Source organism: Procambarus clarkii, chromosome 12 (genome assembly GCF_040958095.1).
Source record: "Procambarus clarkii isolate CNS0578487 chromosome 12, FALCON_Pclarkii_2.0, whole genome shotgun sequence".
In the NCBI taxonomy this organism is placed as follows: Eukaryota; Metazoa; Arthropoda; class Malacostraca; order Decapoda; family Cambaridae; genus Procambarus; species Procambarus clarkii.
In genome coordinates this window covers 18,511,299-18,528,692 of record NC_091161.1, presented here as the reverse complement: position 1 = coordinate 18,528,692, position 17,394 = coordinate 18,511,299, and positions in this window count along the sequence as shown.

Genomic DNA, 17,394 nt, shown 5'->3' with positions numbered 1-17,394 from the left:
GGTGTGGGGTGTGTGTGTGTGTGTGTGTGGGGTGTGTGTGTGTGTGTGTGGGGGGTGTGTGTGTGTGTGTGTGTGTGGGGTGTGTGTGTGTGTTGGGTGGGTGTGTGTTTTCGATCCCTTGTAACGATTAGGTGTGTGAAGCTTTGACAAACTAGTAAATCTGTGTTGGCACTTATCAACATTGTGTAATTAGAATGGGCCCAACAATCCAATGCATTGCATTTACATGCTTATAATGCAGTGCATTTACATTGCAGTGTTGCATCCTCAACGGTGCTGTTTTCGACCTCAGTGTATCATTCTTCCACTACATGCTGCTGCCGGGACTGAAGCAGGTGCTGAGGCTCTTCCTGGATGAGGAACCGGGGCCAGTGTTATCGTTGGTGCTGCCCATCCTCTTAAAAATAACGTCGCTTTTCGCTCGTATGCGCGCTATGGCCAAAAATGGACGTAATTTTAAATGAAATCGGCTCACAAAAGTGATGTCTTGTCCCGTTTTCTGTTTGAGTCCTCTTCCTTACTCTGAAAGGGTAGGAGAGGAAACTTTCTATTAACATTTTTCATGACGTTTTGAAACTTAAGGAGAGTTTCTGAAGTAGCTGAATCTATAACAACAACATCACTTCACTCTTAGAATGTCAGCCCCACTCCCATCCTGACGTTTTATACCAGGAAGAGACGGAAGGCCTTCGTCAGCGATATGAATTGACGATCAGAGCACTATCCAGATAGAAAGCTTTCTTCCATCGGCACTGACCCGATGAAGGGGACTTTCTTCACTCCTGGTGCCAGTTAAACAGCACCATGTTCCACCGAATCAAGGTTCGGTTCCGAGGAACCTACACCAAGGTCGAGATTCTGGCCCTCTTGATGGTGAACTCTGATGTAGCTTCCATCGACGTCATCATGGAGGAAAATGAACTTCAGATTATGTCCGGCAGTGCTGTAACACTCCAAGGCATGTTCAATCCCGCAACAATCGCGGCATTAGAGCCAGAAAACCTGATCCTTGTACCACCCCACCACTGAGTCAGTAAGAAGCACATTCGTCTACCGAGTGAGCGCTCTTATCGCGGAAAGAACGATAGCCTATATCATCCACAGCATCAACCTTCAGAACCAGTCATTGACTGCTGTTTCAGCAAATCTCATCCAGCAGGATGGAAACCTGAGACCCACCCTCAAGTCTCCAGCAGAGGCCACTCTCGCGGCTGACAACGGCCTTAAATGTTTTGGCGTGGCCTGCACACCCCATCAGATCCCCAGGGAACGATACTGCCGCCTATGTCAATGCTTCAGGTCTTACCAATGCACTCACTACGTCCAGAAATGCAACAGCCAGGTCAGAGATGCAGTATCTGTGCAGGAAACCATGTAGTAGACATCCGTCAATCCCATGGGGTTATTGAAATGTGCCCTGGGTGACTACTTAGGGGCAACGTCTGCTGTGGCTGTTAAGTCCATCCCAAGAACGGCATCACAACTACAGCAAGTGCAGATAAACGCTGAAACGGTTGCGTCAGTCATTGGTCGAAACTACCTCTGAAGTCTCTTCCTCTTCCTCCTTCCCACTACAGGAACTACCGAGCTGAATTGCAATGTTGTCTCCTATATGAAGACGCCCCACACCACACCATACGATTAGGAGAAGGTAACTTCCCACTTCTGAAATCTTTATAAAAAAAAAAAAAAAAAAAAAAAAAAAAAAAAAAAAAAAAAAAAAAAAGCACACTCATCCGAATAACAATGCCTATGTAAGACATGCTACCAAACTTCAGATTATTCTTAATGTTTCATAAATGACCCTTTAGACCACTATACGTGCAGTGTGAGATCTCGTCATCAGTATGACCCAGATTTTGCTAGTGGAAGCTAATAGATCAGCCATACATTTCATGTTCTCTCCTGAATCCATGTATGACTGACCTTCCTGTGGGGTGGGATATGTTGGATGAGCTGGTAGCTGTTTGTTTTTATCTACACTGTATAACATTTCACACACAATAGGGTAGCAACACATTGTAATAAGCATAGATATATACAGCAAAAATAAACATTATACGAACCGAGTGAATTCGAACTGAAAGTGATTCAGTGCTTAGCTCACGAAAATCAGTGTTATTATTTTGAAAAATACTATTTTTTGTAGAAGCAGGTATTTTCTCTCCTGATTCCATGTATTACTAATCATCCTGTGAGATGGGAATATTAGATGAACTTATAGCAAGTTTTGTTTATTTACTCTTTGTAATCCATCATATAGACTTGGGTAACAGCACATTGCTGTGTATACCTAAGCTTCTTAATAAAGGACAAAACAAGTATGCTGCCAAGGCATGCAAACCCTGGTTGACGAAATTCAAAACAAAACTAGAAAAGGTATTTATATAAAAAAAACTGGTTCTTGAGCTAAAGGGACTGAGCTATGAAGGAAGAGTTGGACCTCATTATATTAGGAGAAAAATCTGGTAGGTATAATAAGGGTATACAAGGTACAAAGGGCAATTGAAAGAGATATGGAAACAACGGCTATATTAATGCCATAACTAAACTGGAAACATGGATCAGTTCACAGTAATCACATTATCGTGATACATCAATGAACACATCCACAGGACGGGATTTGTTACTTGATATATCAGGATAATGTGATTTTTCTCTGCATTGAAAGATGGGCGTCAGAGGTAGAACTACTGGACGACATAACCAGAGTGCATGGGGGCGAAATGTGTGAAACCCTAGTTTGGCTTCAGTGGAAACCTCGGGAATCCAAGTGGGAGTAGTTGTACCCCAGATTGCAATTCTTTTGACCATGTCGTGGCACAGTCAACTAGAGCGTGCCAGGAACACCCAGCCCATGGGTTCGAACCTTCAGCACGGTGCCTGTGGATTTGTTCATGGATTAGTAACAGATGTCTGGTTGTTTTATATCTGACGTTTCGTAATTGCGGGGAATTAACTAGAGGAAGTTTTCAATCATAAATCGACACAGTTTCCATGCCTAAACAAGGAAAAACAGCCCGTCCTCCAAACATCTCGTCGTCCTCTAGGTTCTGTTGACGATTATTTGTATTTGTTGTATGTGGGTGAAACATTTACAGCGTTATGGTTCGAACAAAATTCTTAAGTAAAGCACTTGGTCCGGAAGTGTTCGAACGAAATCAGTTGCAAGTCGTGTGTAAACCGTTTTTCATTCATAAACAGGGGGTTTGACAGGTGCATGGAATCACTTTTGGGTCTTTGTTTGGAGCTGCTGGATGTAAAGGACTTTGGTCGAGGACGGGTTGGGAAAAAAGTGGATCTACAGCATTAAACCACTGATCTAAATGTTGGGGCTAAAGAGCCGATTCTCAACCCCATAAGCCAATTGAGTCAAGTACAATTAGACGAGTACTTCATCCAAAACTTAAAGCTTTGCCAGCAGATGCACAACATTCGTTCCTGCACGGTACAAGCCTCTGATAAACTGTCCTAGGAACATAATTCATGCAATTTAAATCTGTTATATACAATACTCTGAAGTCGTATCTTCATTAACCAAGTTCTGAGCCTTGAGCTGCATATTGAGAAGATAAAATCAGTGAAGACTGTGGTGGATAACTTTGGGTTTTTATTAATTCCATTTACAAGTTTCCGTTTTGAAGAATATGCAATGCTGCGTGTCAGAAGCATTGTCTATGGTTCTATGATAACGATTCCAGTCTGCATTTATCTGTTGTCTACAAAGATAAAGGCAAACATTAACTGCATTCCTTCAACAGGAAGAACTGTTTTATTACTAACCCAATCATCGCATTTTCTATAATCCGTCTGTTAATGTTGCTCCAAATAAATCACTGAGAAAGATTAATTAACTTTTTTTCCACGTTTCATGTTTTCAGAATATATTATTGCTTCGCTCATTTTTAACCTCAAAATATTTTAATATGGCACAACAAATATGTTGTCTTAAATATTACGTTCATTGTAAAGAGCATCATTATAGGCATCTTAACAACGAATGAGGTTATGACTCGCTCTGTTAAGGGTCCGGAGTCATGGTTATTTATTAAATGTTTTCAGAATTTTATTTAATTGCCATTTAGCCTTTATAACAATCATCTGGGAACACATACCACCAGGGATTTGAAGGCCTGTTAATTCACCCCGGCCCCTTCATTCACCCCGGCCCCTTCATTCACCCCGGGCCCCTTCATTCACCCCGGGCCCCTTCATTCACCCCGGGCCCCTTCATTCACCCCGGCCCCTTCATTCACCCCGGGCCCCTTCATTCACCCCGGCCACTTTGGAACCTGGTAGACAATGTGCGGTTTTTGGACAGTGTTCTATAGATTATTGATTTATTGTATTTTGACGGGGAGACATTTTAACTTATTAAAAAAACTTCTTACCGACCTTGATTGTAAAGAACAAATGTGACATAACCAAGCCGGCAAGGATGGATACCGTTCTGGTCTTTCTCTGCCCCCAATGCTCGTCCTGTTTTACTCCAGACTTCCAGCTTCTTGTAGCTTTTCAGATGATCAGTGTTCACAACGCAGTTTACACACCACTCAATGAAGATATTCCATATAATCGCCTGTGCTAGGCAGGCCCATGACGCAAGCAAACTGTACTACCTGATCAAACCAAACTATGAAAAAGTCGGCCTATTCCATCCCCGCCACCATCACAATCCAGTGAACACAGGCCCCATCCCCAGCCTTCCAAGCTTCATAAATCTTTCACCGGGAGCTTCAGGTCAACGCCAGAGGGAAGCAGATCCCGGGCTCTGCTCAATGTGTACCTCACCTGCTGGGCATCAGAGGCATGTTAGACCAGATACTAGACGCAGCGGTGGTCGACAACCCTCCCATCCCTCGCTAGTTTAGATATGAATTATTAGACACTTTAGTTTAGGTCTGTTACTGCAAGAAGATGACAGTTTTGTTACTACACGAAAACGGGTATGTCACTAAAGGAGGATTGTTTGTTACGGTGAAAAGTCTTAACAGACATGCTCAGTAACACATTAACAGTGTGACGGTCAATGATATTGTAGATACGTTTTGACAGTAGTTAATGCCTTTAGTGAAGTTATTACAAAACTGTAGGATTACCTTTTGTTTCTCTTTGTATGTACTGTTCTCTTACCAAGATTGTTAAACACAGTGTTACAAAGCTATTCTAGCGTAGTACGTCATACAAACTATTAGTTTTATGTGCATGAAGTTGTTATATACCAAAAGTTACAATATAGAAACATTAACGATTTTGTTATCCAGGTTACGTTAAGTTAGGCTACGAATATATTTAGCATACAGACGAGTGCTTAGCAAATTTTTCTCGCTAAGCGTTCGTCTTGATGCTTAAATGATGGATAGTAATCCTAATTATTTACGATCAACGTTCCCTGGCTTATTCCCAATTTTTATATGATTTACTCGAGTCTCCATGTTACTTGGATTTTTTTTTTCCAAACTACTACTATTGCAAGTTCAGTTAAGCACCATTTCCCAAGTTTATTCTGGTAACTTAAAATCACCGACATGCAAACATTACCGGGCACAGAAGCCTTAGACATTTATGCCAGGATGAGTCTTTCTTCAATTATATCTGTATTATCTATCTGCAACTTTCAGGCATCCATTATTTTAATCATTGACATAATATATACAAATAATTTTAAATAGATTGGATTGTTATAGACGTGTTTGCGCGCCTGCACGTTAGTTGCTGTGAAAGGGAACTTTTGTCCTGAGTTTGATACAACACATCAGTGTTAGGGGAAGAGATTATACGATGGTGTATTTTGAAAGTTCTGTCTTACGATGTTGCCTTGTAGAGAATAGTTTGAGGACTATTGTATGTTGGAGGAGTGAAGAGTTATGGAGTCATGTAAGTGGTCTTCCGGTTCATTTAGTACATAGGCGGCTTGTCATTTGGTGAGCACCATTTGACCATTTGATTTGGCACCATTGACCCTAGGTCAGGTCGCTAGCGAGGCCGCCTCGCCCCTCCTCCAAGTTTACCCCTAAGGTAATATTGCCATGTGTAAGTGTACCACTTGAGAGTATTGTATATCTGGGGCTTGTACCAAGCTATTCAATAAGCAAGAAAATGCGTAGCAGTTCTTTTCAAAGTGATGGTCGACTCAGAAGGCTGTGGTAATGAGTTCATAGTATTGATAATTGTTGATTTGGCACCACTGCAATGAGTTACCCTCAGCTCAGGTCAAGATGTTCTCTCAGTCAGCTGTAGATTGCCACATGCTCCATGTTTATTAATTCATTAATTTAGAGAATTTCATGTTACTATCAGTAATTTTATTCAATAACCACTTTGTTCATTTGCCCATGTAATTAACCATCATTTAAGTGTAAAGATTCAATCCCTTTAATTGGCCAAGTGCAGATGATTTAGCTTTGTTAAGGAACTGTGTCAACTAGTTGGCAACCAGCCAAGGTCGGCCTGCTTGGGAGATGAACGAATTTGAGTCGTGTGGTTTTGGCGGCCAGGGCAGGAAGGTGGGACCACCACCCCAAGGAGGCCAGGGGCAGGAAGGTGGGACCACCACCCCAAGGAGGCCAGGGGCAGGAAGGTGGGACCACCACCCCAAGGAGGCCAGGGGCGGGAAGGTGGGACCACCACCCCAAGGAGGCCAGGGGCGGGAAGGTGGGACCACTACCCCAAGGAGGCCAGGGGCAGGAAGGTGGGACCACTACCCCAAGCAGGCAAGGGCCGGGAAGGTGGGACCACTACCCCAAGGAGGCCAGGGCCGGGAAGGTGGGACCACTACCCCAAGGAGGCCAGGGGCAGGAAGGTGGGACCACTACCCCAAGGAGGCCAGGGGCAGGAAGGTGGGACCACTACCCCAAGGAGGCCAGGGGCAGGAAGGTGGGACCACTACCCCAAGGAGGCCAGGGGCAGGAAGGTGGGACCACTACCCCAAGGAGGCCAGGGGCAGGAAGGTGGGACCACTACCCCAAGGAGGCCAGGGGCAGGAAGGTGGGACCACTACCCCAAGGAGGCCAGGGGCAGGAAGGTGGGACCACTACCCCAAGGAGGCCAGGGGCAGGAAGGTGGGACCACTACCCCAAGGAGGCCAGGGGCAGGAAGGTGGGACCACTACCCCAAGGAGGCCAGGGGCAGGAAGGTGGGACCACTACCCCAAGGAGGCCAGGGGCAGGAAGGTGGGACCACTACCCCAAGGAGGCCAGGGGCAGGAAGGTGGGACCACTACCCCAAGGAGGCCAGGGGCAGGAAGGTGGGACCACTACCCCAAGGAGGCCAGGGGCAGGAAGGTGGGACCACTACCCCAAGGAGGCCAGGGCAGGAAGGTGGGACCACTACCCCAAGGAGGCCAGGGGCAGGAAGGTGGGACCACTACCCCAAGGAGGCCAGGGGCAGGAAGGTGGGACCACTACCCCAAGGAGGCCAGGGGCAGGAAGGTGGGACCACTACCACAAGGAGGCCAGGGCAGGAAGGTGGGACCACTACCCCAAGGAGGCCAGGGGCAGGAAGGTGGGACCACTACCCCAAGGAGGCCAGGGGCAGGAAGGTGGGACCACTACCCCAAGGAGGCCAGGGGCAGGAAGGTGGGACCACTACCCCAAGGAGGCCAGGGGCAGGAAGGTGGGACCACTACCCCAAGGAGGCCAGGGGCAGGAAGGTGGGACCACTACCCCAAGGAGGCCAGGGGCAGGAAGGTGGGACCACTACCCCAAGGAGGCCAGGGGCAGGAAGGTGGGACCACTACCCCAAGGAGGCCAGGGGCAGGAAGGTGGGACCACTACCCCAAGGAGGCCAGGGGCAGGAAGGTGGGACCACTACCCCAAGGAGGCCAGGGGCAGGAAGGTGGGACCACTACCCCAAGGAGGCCAGGGGCAGGAAGGTGGGACCACTACCCCAAGGAGGCTAGGAGGCGGAAGGTGGGACCACTACCCCAAGGAGGCCAGGGGCAGGAAGGTGGGACCACTACCCCAAGGAGGCCAGGGGCAGGAAGGTGGGACCACTACCCCAAGGATGCCAGGGGCAGGAAGGTGGGACCACTACCCCAAGGATGCCAGGAGCAGGAAGGTGGGACCACTACCCCAAGGATGCCAGGAGCAGGAAGGTGGGACCACTACCCCAAGGAGGCCAGGGGCAGGAAGGTGGGACCACTACCCCAAGGAGACCAGGGGCAGGAAGGTGGGACCACTACCCCAAGGAGACCAGGGGCAGGAAGGTGGGACCACCACCCCAAGGAGGCCAGGGCAGGAAGGTGGGACCACCACCCCAAGGAGGCCAGGGCAGGGCAGGAAGGTGGGACCACTACCCCAAGGAGGCCAGGGCAGGGCAGGAAGCTGGGACCACTACCCCAAGGAGGCCAGGGCAGGGCAGGAAGCTGGGACCACTACCCCAAGGAGGCCAGGGGCAGGAAGGTGGGACCACTACCCCAAGGAGGCCAGGGCAGGAAGGTGGAACCACTACCCCAAGGAGGCCAGGGCAGGAAGGTGGGACCACTACCCCAAGGAGGCCAGGGCAGGAAGGTGGGACCACTACCCCAAGGAGGCCAGGGCAGGAAGGTGGGACCACTACCCCAAGGAGGCCAGGGCAGGAAGGTGGGACCACTACCCCAAGGAGGCCAGGGCAGGAAGGTGGGACCACTACCCCAAGGAGGCCAGGGCAGGAAGGTGGGACCACTACCCCAAGGAGGCCAGGGGCAGGAAGGTGGGACCACTACCCCAAGGAGGCCAGGGGCAGGAAGGTGGGACCACTACCCCAAGGAGGCCAGGGTAGGAAGGTGGGACCACTACCCCAAGGAGGCCAGGGCAGGAAGGTGGGACCACTACCCCAAGGAGGCCAGGGGCAGGAAGGTGGGACCACTACCCCAAGGAGGCCAGGGGCAGGAAGGTGGGACCACCACCCCAAGGAGGCCAGGGCAGGAAGGTGGGACCACTACCCCAAGGAGGCCAGGGCAGGAAGGTGGGACCACCACCCCAAGGAGGCCAGGGCAGGAAGGTGGGACCACTACCCCAAGGAGACCAAAACATCGGCTGAGAGTTTGGAGATATTTTAAGGTAAAGTCTTTTATTGAGTTATTAAAAATGGATTTTAATAAACTGTACTAAGTGCCTCAAACCAGGAATCATTAAGCTAGGGATATGTGGTATGGCTAGCTGGGGTATAACCAAGGGCCACATACGCTTCAAGGAGGAAGATTTCAACAAACAAGTTATGGAAAAGTTGGAAGGGAAATTAAAGGTAAAAGACATTGATGCAGAATTGCCAATTGTTAAATGAGAGGAAGAGGAAGCGCAGCTAAAAAAGATGAAGGAAGCTAGATCCAAATCTCGTGCAAATCCTGCAGAAACAAAAATCTTGTCGAGGTGGTCATTTTCCAAACAAGAAAAAGTTTGTTATGATATCATTTCAGAAGACATCGTCACTTTTTTTCAAATGCTTTTTTGTAATTTTATATTACATAATTTAAATATTTGATGGGATATTAAACAAGTTTGAGCCAAGATTTAACAATTTAGCTATACAAATATAATCTCAATTTTTTAAGCGGTTTTATAGAATGACAACTTTATTTAAATTATTTCCTTTGTTTCCCCTTTCAATTATCAGATTCTAAGGAAGTACAGATAATAATGAGGCACAAGAATAAATTATTAGTGTTGGGAAAAATTACATTTTACGTATAATTTAGGCATTAAATTTTTTTTCATAAAATAAAGTAGCCGTCACAACTGCAAGAAAAATGACAGGTTGGATAACAAGAACCTTTCACACCAGAGATGCTATACCGATGATAATTTTCATGACGCAAGTGCTCTTTATAGTGGAATACTGCTGAACAATAACAGCCACTTTCAAAGCTGGATAAATTGCTGTCCTGGACGGCGTGCAAAGGTCTTTTACTGCTAGAATCCAATCGGTAAAACATCTAAACTACTGGGACCGACTAAAGAGCCTAAATCTGTCTCTTGAGCCCAGGCGGGAGAGATGCCTAATAATTTAAGCGTGGAAAATAGCGGATTCCAAACCTACACACAGAAATACCACCACACGAGACCAGAAGGCATGACAGAATGTGCAGAATACCCACGTTGAAGAGCAGAGGTGCAATAGGTACTCAGAGAGAACTCTATCAACATCAGAGGCCCGAGACTGTTCAACACGCTTCCACTACACACTAGCGTCATAACTGGCCGACCCCTCATAGTGTTCAACAGAGAACTCGATAAGCACCTCAAAAGGATACCTGATCAACCAGGCTGTGACTCTTACGTCAGGCTGCGAGCAGCCGCGTCCAACAGCCTGGTTGACCAGTCCAGCAACAAGGAGGCCTGGTCGACGACCGGGCCGTGGGGACGCTAAGCCCCGGAAACGCCTCAAGGTCAAGGTAGGATATGCTGCTCTTATTCTTTGATTATTTTATTAAACAGAAAGTGATTAATTAATTTTGTGTTAAGACAACCTCCCTTATATTATTTCTTAGTCCACGATCCTGATTTGTTTTATTTTGTAAATTTCATGTGGCGCCACCAAGCATCCTCATATAGTAATATATTCCCCTGATTGAGTAAGCCGTCTTAGCGTAAATTCGTCCCTCTCCTTCAGTAATTGGGGGATCGAGATTTTTGGAATTCCTGACAAATTAGACCATTCCTTAACAGTCAATTAGCTTAATTACATCAGGTTATAAAAAATGGTGGTGGTGGCAGGGTTAAAAGTATTTGTAACTGGTAACAACAGTGTATTCTTGTACCTGTGGCACTTTGTGATCAAACACCAAGTATTACAAGACATCACTGGGCTAAGGTTACAATAAATATAAATGGTGATCAACAGGCCGTTAACTAAGGTTCCATTACAGTTGAGTGAAAGAGGAACAAGTGGGTACGATTATTTTGTAGTAAAGTTACACTGCCAGTGAATACTTCACACAGTTACTAAGAAACCTTATGGAGGACCCTAGGTCCTCCAAACCAGGCAGGACCTAGGGTCCCGACTCGGACCACAGGTCCGGTTTGGAGTGGAGACGGGTTCAACTAAAAATGTGCACACAGGAAAAGATTTCGACGTTCAGTAAACACTTACCGAGTGGTTAACTGAATGCCCGAGAACCCAATACTGGGTTGTTGATGATTTATTTTTATATTATTTTTAAGATTGGGAAACTTTAAACTAAATGACCACACAAGTAACGATTTGCGTTCAGTAAACACTTACTGAGTTGTAAACTGTGCCGGTCAATACAAGGTTTGTGATAGTAGTATTTTATTTTTTTACGATGGAGAAACTTTAAACTAAAAAATGAGGCCACATGGAGGGATATCTATGTTCAGTAAACAGTTATTGAGTTGTAAACTGGATGGTTGAGCCACCCAATACATGGTTGATGATAATAGTATTTTACGATGGAAAAACCTTATCCTAAACTAAAAATGAGCTCACATGAAGCGATTTTCACTTACTGAGTTATTAACTGATTGCCTGAGCTATCCAAGACATAGTTGGTGATAGTAGTATTAATTTAAGATGGAAAACTTTAAACTAAACTAAAATGAGCACACGTGAAGTGATTCCCACGTTCATTAAACACTTACTAAGTTGTTAACTGAATGTCTGAGACATCCAATACATGGTTGATAGTAGTATTAATGACATTGATAATACGAGGTCTTGAACTAGATACTGACAGGGGAACAACAAAGCTGTGATATTGAAAAGAAACTGAACTGAATTTGAAAGTTGATTAATATATGTAATGTGAAGCCAATCTACTGGAAAACAGTAAGCAAACTTTATTTGAAAAGAATATGAGAAGACTGAAAAGCTGGGGGCAAGAAAAATGGGTAAAAATAAGAAGTAATGATCTTCATAAACATAACATAACATATCCATGACCGTAATTAATAGTGTGAACTCTCTTGAACTATGCTCACCGTGAAATCTCGTCACTAAGCATAACTTGTCACTCTGCGAAACAAATTATTGACTACAAGTGCGACAGTGAAAATAAAAATGTCCACTTATGTTTTGGAGTGCTATTTTAGTTAAGAAATACTGTAAAGGATGATTGACTAAAGAGAATTTCGCGGACTGTTGGTGTTTGATGTGATGAACTGCTTAAAGGAACCATATTTGCTAGAAAAAAAATTGTGAAATAATGCGTGTTATATGTTTTGACTGACTAGCTAATGGCGTATTGCCTGGCTGATAATGAAATGTCACATTTTGTCTGACTCACTTAGCACAAGTGAAGAGAAAACATTGAAAAACTTGCAAAGGTTAAAACTGTGAAATCATATCTGTTAAGTTTTGACAAGCTGATTAATAGCATACTACTACTACATAATTGTCTTTTTTATGTTATGTTTACCTCGATAGCGTTGTAATGCTTGGAAATTGTATGTGTGGATCCTGTTTCCCCTCTTACTGCACATAAATAATAATTGCTGTACAGTATTTTTTATGGAACATGACTTCTTATTCTTACCCCTTTTTAAAACTAGATGCAATAACCAAGCTATGTTTGCCTTCTCTCGCTCTCTCTCAATATGGATGTGGGTTAGTATGGGTTATTTGTGTGGACTCTTGAGATATGATCACTACATACAAGTTTCTCAAAGAAAATGATAAGCGATGTAAGGACCTTTTATTTAACACACACGACATCAGTGCAGTAGTGAGATTCCATTTGATGGCTGTGCACGTGTCAATGAATAAAGTGCAAAGATGTTTCAGAGTGCTATTTTTAGTCAAAAAATGATACAAAATTGTGTTTATTGACTAGTGAGAGGCGCAACAAGAGAGCATGAGGTGTATGTCGTGATCACACAGTTAACAACAAATATTAGAATTTGTAGGTAGTGATCACGTCTCCCCCAACTCTTCTGTGCATATTTCACAAAGACGTTCTTCCAAACTCACACTCTTAGTTCGTGGAGTAGTGACACACCTTTGTTTAAAATTGAATCTACAAAGCTTCACATTTAAAAAAAATGGTATTTGGTCATCAGACAGAAAGATGATTTCCACGTTACGTTACATAACGATATAAAGTGTTACAAGAACTAAACAGGCCTGCGGTAATATTTTATTTGTGTTTGGATGTAATGGCTAAACATGGTTCACATTTTCAATAATGTTATTTGATCATCGGACAGAAAGTTGATTTCCACATTACATTACAAGTGTTACAGGGGCTAAAACTGGTAGACAGTAATATTTATATGGTAGGAGATGTAATAGAGATGGGCTAAGTCATACTTTCATTTAAAAAATGTTATTTTGGTCTGTAGAAATTTGATTTCCGCGTTACGTTACAATGTGTTACAAAGCGAGAGGGGCTATTCAGTAAATTCAATTTTAATAATAAAAGGATAGACTGGGAGATAATAAACAGGGAACTTACAAACATTCCATGGGGAACTGTTCTAAATAATACAAGTCCTACAGAAGGAATAGAAAAACTGACTTCAGAAGCGTATCAAGTCTGTCTGAAACATGTTCCTTTGAGGAAAGCCAGAGAGAGATCTAACGTAGAAAGAGAACGCAGACGACACTATAAACGCAGGAAAAAAATAATGGAACTGCTTATGCAGACACGAATTTCCCGTCAAAGAAGGAATAATTTAAATAGGGAGATTGAAGAAATCGAGCGGAAATTGAAACACTCATATGAAACTGAAGAAAGGCAGTTTGAACAGAAAGCAATTCAGGAAATAAAGAAAAATCCAAAATATTTCTTCTCATATGCGAAATCAAAAGCAAAAACCACTGCCAGTATTGGACCTATTCGTACAAGTGAAGGTTCATACACGGAGGATGACAAAGAAATTAGTGAAATCCTAAAAAAGCAGTATGAGGACATGTTTAGCACTCCAATAAACAACATGAAGGTGGAAGATCCAGACAATTTCTTTATGCGGGATATTCAAACCCCTGTAAATATAACTGATATAAACACGAGCGCACTAAATTTTGAAAAAGAAATTGAAAACATGCCCATGCACTCGGCCCCAGGTCCAGACTCATGGAATTCAATATTTATAAAGAAATGCAAAGTGCCGGTAGCACAGGCACTCAGTATAGTGTGGAGGAAGAGCTTGGACACGGGGGAGATACCAGATGCACTTAAAGTAGCAGACATAGCCCCTCTACACAAGGGAGGGAGCAAAGCATTGGCAAAAAATTATAGACCAGTTGCACTAACATCGCACATCATAAAAGTATTTGAGAGAGTGATTAGGAGTCAGGTCACCAATTTCATGGAGACCAATGACCTTCACAACCCAGGCCAACATGGATTTCGAGCGGGAAGATCGTGCCTCTCACAGCTACTTGAGCACTACGACAAAGTCACTGAGGCATTAGAAGAGAAACAGAATGCTGATGTGATATACACGGACTTCGCAAAGGCTTTCGATAAATGTGACCATGGCGTGATAGCACACAAAATGAAGTCAATGGGAATAACCGGTAAAGTAGGACGCTGGATACTCGGTTTTCTGTCAAACAGGACTCAGCGAGTAACTGTCAACCATATATAATCTAGTCCAAGTGCAGTGAAAAGCTCTGTACCTCAGGGTACAGTCCTTGCACCGCTGCTTTTCCTTATTCTCATATCAGATATAGACAAAAATACAAGTCACAGCTTCGTATCATCCTTTGCAGATGACACAAAAATCAGTATGAAAATTACCTCGACTGAGGACATTGAAAAACGTCAAGCTGATATTAACAAAGTTTTCGACTGGGCATCAGAAAATAACATGATGTTTAACAGTGATAAATTCCAGGTACTCAGGTATGGTAAAAATGAGGACCTTAAACATAATACAGAGTACAAAACACAATCAAATGTACCCATAGTAGGAAAACAGCATGTAAAGGATTTGGGAATAATAATGTCTGACGACCTAACGTTTAAGGAGCATAACCAAGCAAATATTGCGACAGCCAGAAAAATGATAGGATGGATTACGAGAACTTTCAAATCCAGGGATCCCATCACAATGGTTGTACTCTTCAAGTCACTTGTGTTGTCCCGTCTTGAGTACTGCTCAGTACTCACTTCCCCCTTCAGAGCAGGAGAGATTGCTGAAATAGAGGGAATACAGAGAACATATACGGCACGCATAGATGCAATAAAGCACCTAAATTATTGGGATCGTCTCAAAGCCCTCCAAATGTACTCACTAGAAAGAAGACGAGGGAGATATCAAATAATACACACCTGGAAGATACTGGAGGGCCAAGTACCAAATCTACACAGTAAAATAACAACGTACTGGAGTGAACGATATGGAAGAAATTACAGAATAGAACCAGTGAAGAGCAGAGGTGCCATAGGCACAATCAGAGAACACTGTATAAACATCAGAGGTCCGCGGTTGTTCAACGTCCTCCCAGCAAGCATAAGAAATATTGCCGAAACAACCGTGGACATTTTCAAGAGGAAACTAGATTTATTCCTCCAAGGAGTGCCGGATCAACCGGGCTGTGGTGGGTATGTGGGCCTGCGGGCCGCTGCAAGCAACAGCCTGGTGGACCAAACTCTCACAAGTCGAGCCTGGCCTCGGGCCGGGCTTGGGGAGTAGAAGAACTCCCAGAACCCCATCAACCAGGTATCAACCAGAGGCTAAAACTGGTAGACACCAATATTTATATGTTAAGAGATAAAATGGAGATGGACTAAGTCTCACTTTTCATTTCAAAATGACATTTTGGACTGCAGAAAGTTGATAATTTCCGCGTTACGTTACACTGTGTTACAGAGGGCTAAAACTGGCAGACAGTAATATTTATATGGTATGAGATGTAATGAAGATAGTGTGTTTGGCTAAATGGGGTTCACATTTCAATAATAATATTCGGACAACAGACTAAGTTGATTTCCATGTTTTGTTACTAAGTGTCTCGCTCACATCTTCACTATTGAAAGTTGAACATTCTGCGACATTGTCTTACTATGATATTACAAGTCTACTGTTGCGCACAGTACAATACAGTCCTAATGGCATAAGACCAAGCTGAGGTTATTTATTAAAAAATGCTATTTGATCATCAGACAAAGAAGTTTTCCACTTTACTTAATGATATAATGCGATACAAGCATGTGCTAATATTTTATTTGTGTTTAGAATGTAAGGGCTATAGGAGATTGTCTAGACTGGCATACATTTTCAAATGTTATTTATTTAGGCAGCAGAAAGTTTATTTTCCCGCATTAGGCTGCATTGACTGTGTGTTACAAGAAATAAGCGCTAATGCTGATGTGTGTTACAAGGTCTGCACAACAATATTTGGTGTTGGATGAAGAGGGGGGATGGAGATTGAGTAGACACGCATACATTTTCAAATGCTATTTATTTAGGCAGCAGAAAGTCTGTTTTCCCCCATTACTCTACATTGACTGTGTTACAAGAACTGAAAACAGACATAACCCAGTGCTATTTCACTATCAATTTAATTCGCTGGTTCCGTCAATTAAATTCACAATTGAGATAGAAGTGAATGGTGTTCTGCCTTTTTTAGACATCATGATTCATAGAAATGGTAGGAGTTTCAAATTCAATGTGTATAGGAAACCTACCAATGTGTGCTCGTATGTACATTTCTATTCAAATCATCATGTTCAGGTCAAGCGGGCAGTTTTTTCTGGTATGTTTCTCAGAGCACTGAGAGTTTGCTGTCCGGAATTTTTCGATGAAGAAATAGCAAATATATTTGAAATTGGGAAGAATTTAAAATACCCAAAATCGATCTTGGATCTTGCGTTTGGTCAAGCAAAAAGGACTTTCTACAAACAGACTACTAAGTCTAAACCAGAACTGAAAAATTCGTTGGTATTACCATATTCTGAGGGTCTAGTAAATCTTGCCCCAGCCCTGAAGAACCTTAATATTAATCTAGTGTTCAAAAATGATAATACAGTTAAGTCTATGGTAATTAAGAACTTGCCCTCGTCTGTAGCAGGTTGTGTGTATTCCATCCCTTGTAATGAGTGTGCATGTGTTTACATGGGCCAGACAGGTAAATCTCTTTCCTCGCGTTTAAAACAGCATTCATATGCTATTCGTACAGCCCAGCAATCCAGTGCATTGTATTTACATTCCAGTTTATGTAATCATTGTATCGACTTCACAGTGGCAAAATGTTATTGTTAAAAGTAAGGATTTTGTTGAACGAAACGTGATCGAGTCTGCTCTGATCAAACATTGTGACAACAGCCTTAATGTGAGCCCCGGTATGTACAAGTTGGATCCCTATTTAAGCCTCAATATAGCACGTCAAAACAATATAGCAATCATTTAACACGTATGGCACTTGGAGATATTAATAGGAGCTGCCTTGTATGGGCCAATAGGCCTTCTGCAGTTACCTTCTTTCTTATAATTCCTCCACTTATTTTTG